We start from the raw sequence: 10,207 nt of genomic DNA on the forward strand, positions 1-10,207 counted from the left end.
CTCCTGGAAGTTCACAGGGCTTCCCGGCTCCTGGTCTTCCCTCCCTCCCGCCCCCGCAAAGGTGTGAGCAGCATGAAGACAGAAGCCAAATCCCTGCCCAAGGGGCCGATGACTGTGTGACCCCAGAAGCAGTGAGGGGCCAGACTCCTGGGGTGTGGTGGGGGACATGCTGGGGTGAGAGAACTTCAAGTGTCCCTACCTGCTGCAGGGGGCTTCCTTCTTCCGAGTGACAGTCCCCCAGCCTGGGGATGCTGGCCGATTTCCCATTAAACCCAGCAGCTTGTGGGGCAGCGTTAGGGAGGAAAGGAGCACCAGGAGCCATTCTGAAGGGTTGGGGGGGAGGGGCCCAGGGCCACCCACGCGTGGCATTCCCTTGCACTAACGCCTTCGCAAACTGGTCTGGGAAGGGGATTGGAGCTGCCTTGGGTGTGCTGAGCGCCACCCCACCGTGCTGGGGAGTTCTTCCTTTGTAGACTGCCAAGGCCCTGAGCCCACTGCTGCAGGTGAGCTCCAGGAGAAGCCGGGAAGCCCGGTGGGGGGCCCAGGTTACAGGGTCTCCAGCCGTGAGGGAGCATGCAAGTCTCACACCTGTGCCGGTGAACATGCTACAGTGCCCCTGGAGAGAAGCCTCCACACAGCACCTGATGCAGTTCACCAGTGTCAATGAAGTTCCGGCAGGCACAGCGGAGGGCACCCTGGACCAGGCCAGTGCCACTAGAAGACAGAGGCAAGAACTTGGACTTGGGGCTGGCGCTGTGGCACAGCGGGTTACGCTGCTGCCTCCGATGCCGGCATCCGGTATGAGCAGCAAGTCACATCCCAGCTGCTCCACTTCTGATCCAGCTCCCTGCTCTTGCACCTGGGAAGGCAGCGGGAGACGGCCCAGGTGCTCGGGCCCCTGCACCCACGTGCGGGCCCCGGATGGAGTTCCAGGTTCCTGGCTTTGACATGGGCCAGATGCAGCCATTGCAGCCATTTGGGGAAGGGACCAGTGGGTGGAAGATCAATCTCTCTCCCTCTCTCTAACTCTGCCTTTCAAATAAATAAAGTAAATCCTTAAAAACATAAGAGAATTTGGCCGTTAGCCTCCAGCTGCCATGTCTTTGCTGTGCCCTCAGTCATCCTCATCTGGTCATAGCTGCCTGGCAGGTGACAAGACACAGGCCAACTACTCTGTCCAGGCCTGGTCCACGGGCAGCTTTCAAGCATGGCAGTAATTCTAATGAATGGAGTTCCAACAAAAGGCAGGTGCCCTGGGGGTGGGGCTGACCGAGTGGCAGGGTGGCAGCCCTCTGAAGGGTTCAGAAGTCTGCTACGGAAACGCTCCCGGTGGCATGACAAAGTCACCGTCTGACAGACTCCCTGCTGTACAGGCCAGGAGGCGGCTTCCAGCCCTTAGCTGGTCTTTCCAAGTAGAAGCACCTCCACTGCACAGGTGAGGACGCAGCACGGTCCTGAGATCCCCAGGCCGCCAACGGGCAGCCCAGAGCTCCCGACCAGTCCCCGCGAGACTCTCAATCGCATCACTTCCCATGGCCCACGGGGGCGCCGAGAGCAAGCCAAGATGCTCTTGCGTGCGGGTGGTGCCCAAGGCTCCCCAGAATCTTCATCTGGGCCCCGAGTCCAGGCGGTTTCCCCGCGAGTGTAGTCCCAGATATGCAGCCGGCAGGGGATTGTCAGGCTTAACGGGCGCCAGAGCTACTGAGAGCGGGCGCGTGGGGAAGGCGGCTTTGATGTCACCCCTCACGCTGGGCTGCAGAGAGCCGCTGTTGTCTTATGCAGAGAGCAGTTGAGTGTATCAAAGGGAAGCCGGCCGTTCCATTTGGAGTGATCAATGTTTCATAGCCTGGGTTGTAAGCTGTCGTGAGGATGCTGGAAGGGAATCCGTGTGCCTGGCGGGGTTTGCTGTGCAATGGCTGGAGAGGAGCAGGCGCTGGAGTCCCCACCGACCCTGCTGACCACGGCCCCTGCGGGCCCCTGGCGGGAGCAGAGCAAGAGCCAACCTTCAGCTTCCCGGGAACACTGCAACAAGGGCGGCGCGTTCGTTCAGCCAAGGCTTTTGCTGAACGGGGTGCCCCACTCAGCTAGGTAGAGAGCAGGGGTCCACGTGGCCTCTAGGGATCTAAGGCCCTAGTCCTCGCCAGGGAAGATCAATTTGGGTTATCATCAAAACGTCTCCAGGAAAGCTGCCATTAGGCGTGGAGGGAGGAGGTCGGAGGCAGCGTGGATTCCAGGGCGAGGGCAAGGCTGGGGTGAAGATGGACTCTCCCCTGGCCACACAGAGCCGGTGCCCGCCCCTCTCGGAATGTCCTCACCTGCAGGGGTCTCTGCCACTTACTCCCCTGTGCACGGCAGGCTCTGTGGGAGGGGCTCAGCTGTTGCCTGACCATGCACTCTGTGCCTGGCCTCACCGTCTGCCTCTGCAGCATAGGACACAGCTGTGGGAGCCCCGGCTCCCCCAGGAACACTCAGGGCCCAGCGCAGCTCTGCGCTGCGGCTGCGAGTGAGAGGGATTTCTTCCTAAAAGCTTTCTTGGCTGGAGGGCAAGAGACAGGTTGGGCTGACCCGACCGGAAGCCGCCTTCTCTTCCCAAATGTGGGCAGCACCAGCGAATCAGGAGAGGTTGGGTGTGCGTTCCTGGGAAGGTGCAGCTGTGTCCAGGGGCGTGGAGGCTGTGGCAGCCATGGGACCTCACAGGGTGCCCGCCGTCTCCTCCCCCAGTGCAATTTCACGACTCTTTAGGGGATAAAAGATTTTATTTACTTCTTTCAAAAGCTCCAGAATTCTTCCTGAACATCAAATACCTCCCGGCTAACACATCCTGATGAATAACACGGAGTGAAATAAAACCAGATGGGCTGGCGCGCTCCAGGCTCGGGCTGGAAGAGGTAGGGCAAATTGCATTTGGGGTGAGGCTGGGCTCCAGGCCACAGGAAGCACGCTGGGAGGGCACACAGCCTTCCACGCAGGGACACGCAAGTCCCCTCGCCCTCGCCAGGAGATGGAGCCACGCCGCCTGCCATCTGGCTCTGAGCGAGAAGGGACGAGGGGCCTCGGGCAGCTGCTTGGACCCCAGGACTACAAATAATATCCAACCTGGCACTGCTGTCCCCGGACGCCACACTCTCTCCCTCCAGGAACGCGGACAGACGTGAGGCTACAGGTGGGGCTTCCGCTTCCATCCTGAATTCTTATTCAGTTGTTTAAGAGAGAGAGAGAAAGACAGAGCGAGCGCCCATGTAGTAGTTCACGCCACAGATGCCTGCGGTTGCCTGGCTCGGCTCGCAGCCGAGTGCCTGGAACTCATTCAGGGCTCTTACCTGGGCGGCAGGAAACAAATCATTTGAGCCATAGCTGTTGCCTCCCAGGGTGTGCGTTGGCAGGAAGCTGGAGCCAGGTACGGAGCCGGGGATCAAACCCAGGTGCTCTGACGTGGGATGCTGACATCATCCCTACCAGGGCAAGTGCCCACCCCGAGCCCCAGCCCCTGGAGCTCGGAGGTGAACGGGGTGGCGGAGCAGCCCAGGGCCTCAGCCTCGGACGTCTCCCTCTGCGCGTGAACTTACTGACAACAGGAGCAGAAGTTCTCTGGGTTCTCCATGATACACACTCCAAAGCAATCCTCGCACCCAGACTGGTGGTCCCAGCAACTTAAGGTCTCCCAGCCTTACCTGGTCTCATCCTCTCTTCTTGGGTATCCCCTTCTTCTCCCTCCCTGCAGGCCCACCTCTGGCAGGAGGCCACACGCTCACACCTACGCAGGCCTCAGGTGGTCCCATTTCTGCCCCACCTGCGCCCTGCTGCCCTGCGGGCCAGCCCCAGCCCTGACACCCTGTCCACGCTGAGGGCCTGCTTTCCAGGCCCAGGGTGTTGGGACACAGGCGTCAGCTGTCTCAGGGGGTTTCCGCACGGCACTTGCCTGCTTGCAAGGGAGAATGTGTGAGGCAAACAGGGAGTAGGAACCGCTGCTGAGGTTTCCATGTGCACGCTCGGGAGAGCGACCGCCTGTAGCACGCATGTCTTAGGTGGAGCCGGGAGATCCCACGGGGCACAGTGGGGGGTGGCATGGAGTCACTGGGGTGCAGCCAGGAGTGACAGCTGGCTTCTCATCTGTCCGGGTCCCAAGGCCCAAGGTTGAACCCCAGCCTGTCCGCCTTTACAGCTTCTTCCAGCAGACCCTTAGTGGGGGCCCCGGGCTTGGGTTCATTGTGGCAGCCCAGCTGCAGCCCTGCCTCGGCCTCCTCTCTTTTCACTCTGACCTTTCCTTCCCCACACACACGCTAATTCCTCTTCATTTACCCGCCCCAACCCTCTTTCTCAAAGGTGACCCCATGGAGTGTCTCCCATTCAACGTGCGCTCTCTCTGACTCCCCACCCTTGGTACCCAAGGCCCCGTCTGCTAGCTCCAGCTTGACCCCCAGGCCCATCTGTCAGCACCCGGCCCTGCTCAGGGTCCTCTGCCATCCCACCTCCTAGTCCACCCATTCCCGAGCCGGGCAGGGGACAGCCCTGCAGGACCCTAAGCCGGGGCACTGCTTCCTCCCTGCTCCCCGCCTCTGCTCCCAGCCCTCCCTCGCCAGCCTGCCCATCCCTGCCCATGCTGCCTCTCTGCCAGGGCCCAGGACATTTGTACCTCCTCTCCGGAGCCTTCCAGGACTGCCACCTGAGCCACGTAGTTGGACAACAGCAGGCACACCTTTCCCTGTCTGGCCCCTTACATGACGCACACCTGGATCTTCGGATCCCCAGCACCTGGCCCCGTCTGCACCCGAGTTTGCAGTCTGTTGAATGAATGAATGAATGAATGAACCCCTTCCTCCAAGCAGGGCACGCATTCTATTTGATAAACAAGGAGAGTGCATGTGGGTCACAGTTTGCTTGCCTCGTCCGCATGCCCCAACAGCAACACCAGTCTAATCTGCTTCTGGGATTTGTCCCATCCCCGTGGTGTGTGGCCCTGGTGGAGGGGAATTCTAGGCTCACCGCCTCCGATAGCAGCAACCGAAGGGCCAACGCCAGCTCCACAGGCTCCTGGTTCTCCCTGGGGAGCAGGCAGGCACCCCGACTTCTCTCCTGGGAGCGGCTTCTGGAAGAAGTGACACAGGGTCTCGGCCAGCATTCTTGGTTGCTGGCAATGGCACCAACTTGGGCAGACCGAAGAAGAAAGGGGGATTTATTCCGCAGGAGGTGAGCTAGCTTGCAGACTCATGGGAAGGCTGGCCATTGGGCGCAGAAACGGGCAGGCAGGGCCACAGCGAGGATTCCAGAAAACTGTCCCCAGGGAGCCAGCCCCCTGTGAACACCACCCACCGCGAAGGGCGCCACACCTCCATCCGGAGGCTGGGCGGGGGCACCGCTGTTCTGACCAGCACTGCCCCCACGGTGGACGAGGCTGCTCTCAGCCTCCGACCACCAGCAGAGATGTGCCTCGCCCTCCCCCGCTCCAGGCTGAACCACCTGCCTGTAGAGGATGCTGGGACTGTGCGGGTCCACAGCTCGGTCCACAGTGGGCAGAGGACTCCACCCTCGCTCCATCCCTGCCCAAGCCGAGAAAGGACGGGTCACCAGATGACAGACAGCCAAAAAGTGACAGAAGCCACCAGAGCCAGAGCCAGAGGACGAGGCTGGAGGTCACGGGTTTCGGCCTCGGCAGCCTGCAGGCCAGATGTCTCTGGCCACAAGGCAGTGGCCCTGGTTCCTCCTCTGGGCCTGTGGGAGGGGCCTGGGCTGCTGCCCTCCCGGAGTCAGCTTCTTGGGGCTCCTGCTACTTCTGTGAGCTCCCGACGCCCTGCCAGTAAATTCCTTTTTGCTGAAGTGAGCCCGTGTTAGTGTGTGCCGGCTGCAGCCGAGCAACGCTGAGTGAAACCACATGTAAACAGTGATACGGCTGCGGCCCGGCGCCCCCGCCCCCGCCTCTGGCGGGCTTCTCGGAGGGAGCCACACACGTGCACTGCAGGCCCATTCTCATCAGCCTCCATCCCCAGCAATCAGATTCCATGCTGTTGTATGGGAGACACCTTCCGCCTTAAGACGGGACGAGATTTTATTCGCCATCAAGAAGGGCAAACAGTTGCCAATTAAACCGTGACCCAGCGTGCAGGGCTGTCAGTTGTAAACCACATGTCGATGGCTGGTTAGAGATGCGCAGCAAGACATTCGTGTTAGAGCAGAGAAAGCCGGGGCAGAGCAGCAGCCAGCTGTGCTAGCCCTGGGGGGCGGCCGGGCACTCCCTGTGCGCCCACCGACTCGGCCCACCCCGGCTCCCCGAGGGCGAGAGAGAACTAACCCTGCTGCAGACGAGCAGACTGGGGTGCACACGGGTGCCGCTATTTGCTCAGAGTTACGCATCTAGTAAGTGGCAGGGCCAGATTCAAAACACATCCTGGAGGGAGGGGCAGCATGGTGGCGTAGTGGGGAAAGCCACCACCTGCAGTGCCTGCATCCCTTACAGGCGCTGGTTCAAGTCCTGGCTGTTCCACTTCCGATTCAGCTCTCTGCTTTGGCCTGGGAAAGGCAGCAGAAGATGGCCCAGGTCCTTGGGCCCCTGCACCACAAGGTAGACCCCAATGAAGCTCCTGGCTTCAGCCTGGCCCAGTGTTGGCTGTTGCAGCCATCTGGGGTGCGGACCAACAGATGGGAGATTGTGTGTGTGTGTGTGTGTGTGTCTCCCTCTCTCTCTGCAGCTCTTTCAAAATACATGAACACAATTTTTATAAAAATATTCGGGGGGTGGGGGCGGCGCTGTGGTACAGCGGGTTAATGCTCTGGCCTGAAGCGCCAGCATCCCATATGGGTGCTGGTTCAAGTCCTGGCTGCTCCTCTTCCGATCCAGCTCTCTGCTATGGCCTGGGAAAGCAGTAGAAGATGGCCCAAGGCCTTGGGCCCCTGCACCAGTGTGGGAGACCTGGAAGAAGCTCCTGGCTCCTGGCTTTGGATCAGCGCAGCTCCGGCCGTTGCGGCCAACTGGGGAGTGAACCAGCAGATGGAAGACCTCTCTCTCTCTCTCTCTGCCTCTCCCCTCTCTGTGTAACTCTAACTTTCAAATAAATAAATAAATCCTTTAAAAAGTTTCTAAAAAATATTCTGGGGGGCAGATTGGCCCAGTGGTCAAGACGCTGCTTGGGACATCTGCAGCCCATATCACACTGTCTGGAATCGAGTTCCGGCTCCACTGCCAATTCTAGCTTCCCGCTAATGGCACCCTGGGAGGCGGCAGTGATGGCTCGAGCACTTGGGTCCCTGCCACCCATATGGGAGACCCAGATGGAGATGCTGGGTCCTGGCTTTTGCCTGGTCCAGCCCCAGCTATTGCAGGCATTTAGGGGATGAATAGCAAGTCTCTCTCTCTCTCTCTCTCTCTCTCTCTCTCTCTCTCTCATAAGTACAAATGCTGTGCTGCTCTCTGTGTGGGTGCATGCACGTTTATTTTATCAGTTAAGGAGCATCCTGCTGCAGGTACCACTGTGCACCTTGCTTGTTACGCCCTGGCCCTCGTGGGCACCTGAGCATCAGCACCTTCCCCACTCTTTCCACCTGCCAAAGGGCACGCACCAAAGGCCTTCAGCCGGCCTCCTGCTGATGGGCACTGAGGTTGCTTCCGTTTTCCACTGCGGCGATCAGCAGCCTTCCTTGGGCCACCAGGAGAGCCCAGGGTGCGTCGCTGCACTCACACTGTGCACTGAGGTGTGTGCACTCAAGGTTTTCACAGCCTCACCCAAGCAGGGCCATCGCGCCCATTTGCACTCTCCCAGCAACCAACTCAGGTGCCTGTTCGGGGTTCATTTATACGTTTTTCAAAGGTTTGCATATTTCATTTGAAAGGCAGAGCAACAGAGAGAGAGAGAGAGAGAGAGGTCTTCCATCCTCTGATTCACTCCCTAGATGGCCGCAATGGCCGGAGCTGGGCCAGGAGCCAGGAGCTTCTTCTGGGTCTCCCACGTGGGTGCAGGGGCCTAAGCCATTGGGCCATCTTCTACTGCTTTCTCTGGAGTATTAGCAGGGAGTTGAATTGGAAGTGGAACAGTTGGGATTCGAACCAGTGTCCATAGGGGATGCTGGCACCACAGACAATAGCTTTACCCGCTAGGCCACAGGGCCAGCTCCCATCTGTGACTTCTATCTCAGCCTCCCCACCACCCAGTTGCAGAAGTGTCTCTGCCTTCACCCTTCCCATCTACTCTAAGGCATTGAGCCCCGCTGAGCTCCGCCCCCGCCCCCAGACAGTCTCCCTCCCTCCCTCGGCATCTGGAACATTCCACGTGGTTGACTGCCCCACACCAACTTCCTGCCTCAGTCACTCACTCCTCCCTCTGTCTTGGTCTGACGGCGGCTTCCCCGGGAGCCACAGCGGCACAGGATGCTGGGAGGAAGGGTATTGACCGACCGTCGGGCAGGCCAAGCTGCTGCAGGGCTTCGCGCGGGGGAGGAACGCGCAGGCCAGACGCTGCCTGGCATTCCAGTGACCTCGGTGGTGTTACTCAGGCCCTTAGGAATCTGCAAGAGGGAAGACGAGTTCAGGAAAGGTTTGGGGATCAAAGCGAACTCCGGGGCAGCCCAGAATCATGGAGGGGACGGGCTCAGGTCTGCCAGAGTGGCAGGCACAGCGCAGACCCCAGGGGAGAGAGCAGAGGAGGGGGAGGCTGCGTAGGGGAAGTGCCTGGAGCTCTTCCCTCCCCCTGGCCTGCCCGCCTCACCCCTACAGGGAGATGGTCCCCTGCGAACAAAGCGGTGAGCCACCCCCTCCCCAAGTTGCCCCTGCGGCGCCAATGCCTGGGAGCCCGGCACTCTCCATGCCCACTCCCCGCTCCTCCTCTGCTCCTCATTCTCCCCCCACCACCCCCGGCATATCCTCGGGCCAGAATCCTGCACCCAGCTCCTGCCTGGACCTGGGTGTCAGGACCACACCTCCTGCTTGGAATTATTTGTTTTTCTCTATTGATCTCGGTTCGACACTGGAAAAATGTATTCTTTGTACAGCATTCCCAAGGGCTTAATTTGTCCGTGTTGGAAGCCTTCTTTAATAGGATTCTGCCCCATTGTTTATTCTGAACATTGAGTTCCAAGAGTCGGGATTCAGCTCTTTTAATAGAAACTCATTACGGGGGTCCCTGCGCATCAGAAAGCTGACAGTGGCGCTGCAAAGAGGAGACAAATGATCAGGCTGCCAAGGGCCCACCTGACCGCCAAGCTTTCGGGGCGCCGTGTCACCACCCAACGCCCAACACCCTCCTCCTGTCCGGGTACCTGGGGGGTGACAGCCACCAGCCAGGCAGCTCCTCCACCCTGACCATTTCCGGCTCTCGAACACCTCTCTGGATTCTCGTCTCTGGGGCACTGGTGCAGACTGGGACTGCCAGGTCTCCTGGAGACAGGCAGGAGGGACCCAGCTGTTGCGTCCAGGACTGGCCAGCTTAGCAGGTGCCATCCAGGCGGGGTACCGCTGTGTGAACCCCCAGTCCCCATTCATTTGTCTCCTTCAGGGGCCATCTACCCCTCTCCCCCAGGGCCGGAGTCTGCGGATGCCCAAAGCTCCAAGGACTCCCACCCCCGGGGTGGTCCAGGGCCCTGTGGTTGGGTGCCTGTGCCAGGCGGGCATCGTGCTGAGCGGGCAGCTGCCCCGGCCAGCAACGTGGTCCTTTCACAGGAGGCCGTGGGAGTGAGCCAGCGGAACAGCGCTCCTGTGGTTCTGAGCGGCTCTACGGCTTCCCCCGCATTAGAAAGAGGGCTGGCCTGGGGCCCCGGGCGCCAAGGGGCGGCCCCAGCGAAGCTCTGGGGCCCAGGACCTTCACTGCAAGGGCAGTGAGGAGAGGGCACGAGCCGGGTGCAGTACTCAGACCTGGGTGCCAGCTGTGGCAGGCAGCCAGCCGGGAGGGGGGGCCCGAGCAAGTGAGCAGCCCTCTCGGGCCTCACTTTGCACCCCGAAACGCTCCCGTCCAGGGGAGCTTTATGAGGCCTCTCTGCAGCCAGGCAGCCTGCAGGTCAGGCACAGCTTAGGCGGGGGCCACGCCTCCGACTCACTCAGACGCTGACCGGGCACGTGACACCGGGAACCACGCGTTCCGTCAGCAAGCACTCACGGAAGCCACTGCGCTCAGCACTGGTGACACCGCAAAGTGTGTTCCAGCCTTTGCCCTGCTGGAAAAAAGAGACGCTACTCAGACCACAGGAAGCACAAGCATCTATGTGACTGCAACACCAATGGGCCTCT

The 10,207-nt window shown here is 60.4% G+C and overlaps 1 long non-coding RNA gene across 2 annotated transcripts; it reads right to left on the bottom strand.

Annotated features, from left to right (window-relative positions):
- Positions 1–2,724: 2,724 nt before the first annotated feature.
- LOC127487094 (uncharacterized) lies at positions 2,725–5,419 on the bottom strand. 2 transcript variants are annotated; one of them, XR_011382715.1, is made up of 5 exons: positions 4,984–5,412; positions 4,634–4,781; positions 3,321–4,110; positions 3,097–3,190; positions 2,728–2,879 (listed from the first exon to the last, which is right to left on the bottom strand). It is a non-coding gene; the product is annotated as an uncharacterized lncRNA (long non-coding RNA). The 2 variants fall into 2 exon arrangements; XR_011382714.1 differs by having other exon boundaries at positions 2,725–2,879; positions 3,321–4,781; positions 4,984–5,419.
- Between the last annotated feature and the right edge of the window lie 4,788 nt (positions 5,420–10,207).

The sequence above is a fragment of the Oryctolagus cuniculus genome, chromosome 15 (genome assembly GCF_964237555.1).
Source record: "Oryctolagus cuniculus chromosome 15, mOryCun1.1, whole genome shotgun sequence".
Classification (NCBI taxonomy): Eukaryota; Metazoa; Chordata; class Mammalia; order Lagomorpha; family Leporidae; genus Oryctolagus; species Oryctolagus cuniculus.